Here is a 3369-nt window from a genome sequence, read left to right on the forward strand (position 1 = left end):
TGCTCAGCGAATTGACGGTAGCATGCAACCGGACGGCCCAAATGCTTCTACTGTAACACCTACGGACATGTCCGTTGACACTGTTGCAGACTCGACGCTCACCAACAACTTCGAAATGCTCAGGTTCATACTACTGATGTAGCTACTCTTGCTGCTCTTTTGAAAAATGCTTTGAGTGGGCTGGTGGAAGTGCACCATTCACAATGTTTCTATGGTGTGCTCATGGGACCCAATTTTGTCAACACTCGACACACCTCTCTAGACTCTCTCACCAGGACTCATGACATCTGCAAACTCCTGGCCAGGTTTTCATCTCTATTCAAGAAAAGGTAGAAACCTTCCATGATCAACCTCGCTTATCATCATTCAAACAGAACAGATGAGGCCACTCCTATCAAAATGCCTCGTCCACGACGTTCACCATTGGAAAAAGATCGAATCAGCCAAGCTGTGGGAGATATGCTGGCCAAAGGCATAATCGTGCCCTCCCAAAGTGATTGGGCTGCAAAACCCCATCTCGTCAGAAAAGATGATGGGGTCCTACAAAATTTGTGTTGATTTTCAACCATTGAACAAGGTGACATAGCACAATGTCTACCCATTTAGATGACCTTCTAGACTAGATAGGCCAATCTAGATCCTTCACTTCTCTAGATCTGGCCTCTGGGTATTGGAAAATTCCCCTCAACCCTTCAGATGCTCACAAGACAGCCCTTCGAACTCCTGGTGGTTCATCTGATGCTGGGAGTAGTTTCCAACGAGTCCTCAATAACATTTTTGATGGCCACATACAGGCTAGAGTGATAGCAGTCTACTTAGATGACATACTGTCATTAATTTCCGCTACTCTCAAGTTAAATAGGCCAATTCCATTACATATCTGATGCTGGGAGTAGTTTCCAACGAGTCGGTCAATAACATTTTTGACGACCACATACATGCTAGAGTGATAGCAGTCTACTTAGATGGCATACTAGTCCACATAGAGACTTGGGATCAACATTTGCGAGTGTTAAAAGGAGAGCCATCTGGCTTAGATCACATATCCCCTTGGCAACACCTTACATCTAGACCCAACGTGTCAAGAAAGTTTTTAGACCCTTGAAAAATCCATTCAAGATGCTGCCATGTTCGCTTACCCCAATTTTTAAAAGCCCTTCCTACTCCAAAGCGACACATCAAATCAAGGGTTAGGAGCTGCTCTTGTTCAACATGACAATTTTGATCTATGCAGGCCCATCTCATTTATCACTAGATCCCTGTCAACATCAGAACTGAACTACTCTACAAAAGAGAAGGAATTGTTGGCAATTGTATAATTGTATGGGCCTTTGCTAAATATCATTCCTACCTGCCTGGCACCACAGTCATAGTCAAAACATATCATCAGCCCATAATTTCTGTTACATAAGTCCCATCCGCGAGGACGTCTTCTTAGATGGGTCTTAGCACTGCAAGAATACATCTTCACAATTAAATACAAAAAGGGCACTTCTAACTACATTGCCGATGGTCTCTCCTGCTCACACCACATACAAAATAATCTCGCTACCAATCACAAGAAGATTTAGAAATTTTCTCATGTAGGAAAACGGAGTCTTTTCCACCAGGCCGGCGGTCCCCTGCCCCAATCGTACCTAGCTAGGTATGCGGTGCCTCCCTCACAGAAGCTCATGATGTTGAGGTAAGTCACAATGTGGGAATTATTGTGAGAATTTGTCCAAAACTTCTTGTGAATACACAGGTCATAGATTTTCCAGTCACGCGGGACCAACTACCCCGCTTCCAGCATCAGGGTCCCAGCATCACCCACACGTTAAGCAACTTACAGCCTCATAATGTACACCGACATTTTACAATTACCAGTGGTTTGATGTATTATATCAGTCAGGATCAACAACCTCGGATATACATCCCTCAAGCACTCGAAGAACACTACATCAATTATTATAATGCCCATCTCCTATCAAGGCATTTGGGTTTGCACAAAGTCCTCAATAAACTTAGATCTACTTATTACTGGCCCAAATGTGCCAGACAATCACTCAAACGCTACAAGCCTGTCAGACTTGCCAAGCCGTGAAGAGTGCAAAGCAGAACTTTAGTTATTTATCTCCAATACAGGTCTCCGCCCCCTTTTGATTGGGATCTCATGCCCCATGTCAATCACAGGAACCGGTGATAACTAGGTATCTGACTAATCAATGTGAAGCGCTTTTCTTGATTGCATTGCATCTTCGATAGCCTCAGCCCTTCTGCAGAAGATCATTTTCCAGCATGGCTGCCCTCAAAAAAATACTCTCTGATCAAGGTAAACAATTCACAAGTGAAGTCCTCAAAGTACTGACATCTTTTTTGGGCATACAACAGGTGTTTGCTTCCCCGTATCATCCACATACAAACGGTCTCACAGAGCGGCTCAATAAAACCATTAAGCAAGCCATTGTTGCCTACATCAATCCCCTACACAAAAATTGGGATCAGATTTTGCCATATGCCGCCCATGCATACAATACTTCTGTACAAGCATCGACACACATCAGCCCACAAGAGGGGGGGTGTGATAACCTTACCCTTCTACGTACGGGTATTCTCAGATCAAGAACACATGCATGCCAGCCAGATAGCGCGGGCTGGATTCATATCAGGCGGCGGAAGTCCTGCTGAAATGCCGCTCACGAATGAGCTTACTCCAAATGGACAAGCCTTTTCACATCAGGCGCAGGCAAGCAAACTTTTTAGGGAAAATTACCAAAATACCCCTCTAATTTGTGGAAATCCCCAAAATACCCTCAAATTTCAAAAATTCCCAAAATGCCCTTGTATCTATTTTGGTTAAATTATTCAAGCTTATCATTCCTTTATTCTTTTTTGACAATCAAGATCCGTTTTTGAGTGCTTAGCATGTAACTTGTCACAAATTACCTCGCAAAAAAGGGCAATTATATCTAAAAATAATGAAGCAATTCATCTCCAAAGCCTACATAGACTACTCAAATTCTAGTTTTAGTATCTTGTATTGATAGACAATCAGTCTTCCTATGAAAGGTACAAATTTTTTAATCTTTGGAAAAATTTAACCTCACAACCAGGGGTATTTTGGGAATTTTGGAAAATTTGAGGGGTATTTTGGGAAATTATGACAAATTATCGGGGGTATTTTGGGAATTTTTGAAATTTGAGGGGTATTTTTGTAATTTTCCCAACTTTTTATTACCACCTAGTGGAAGAGATCGGTTTCCTTTCTTCCCCCCCCCCCCCCCCCCCCCCCCCCCCCCCCCCCCCCCCCCCCTCGCCCCCCCTCCACATCAGCACGAAAATATCGTATTCTATATCATGTGATACTTTTCAAATAAATAAAGAGTTTAT

At 43.1% G+C, this 3369-nt stretch overlaps 1 long non-coding RNA gene across 1 annotated transcript; it reads right to left on the reverse strand.

Moving 5' to 3' along the window:
* Window positions 1-1301: 1301 nt before the first annotated feature.
* On the reverse strand, window positions 1302-2711 carry LOC147421720 (uncharacterized). Its single transcript, XR_015186768.1, has 2 exons — window positions 2574-2711; window positions 1302-2463 (listed from the first exon to the last, which is right to left on the reverse strand). It is a non-coding gene; the product is annotated as an uncharacterized LOC147421720 (long non-coding RNA).
* Between the last annotated feature and the right edge of the window lie 658 nt (window positions 2712-3369).

The sequence above is a fragment of the Adiantum capillus-veneris genome, chromosome 27, assembly GCF_014529385.1.
Source record: "Adiantum capillus-veneris isolate H3 chromosome 27, ASM1452938v2, whole genome shotgun sequence".
NCBI classification, from domain to species: domain Eukaryota; kingdom Viridiplantae; phylum Streptophyta; class Polypodiopsida; order Polypodiales; family Pteridaceae; genus Adiantum; species Adiantum capillus-veneris.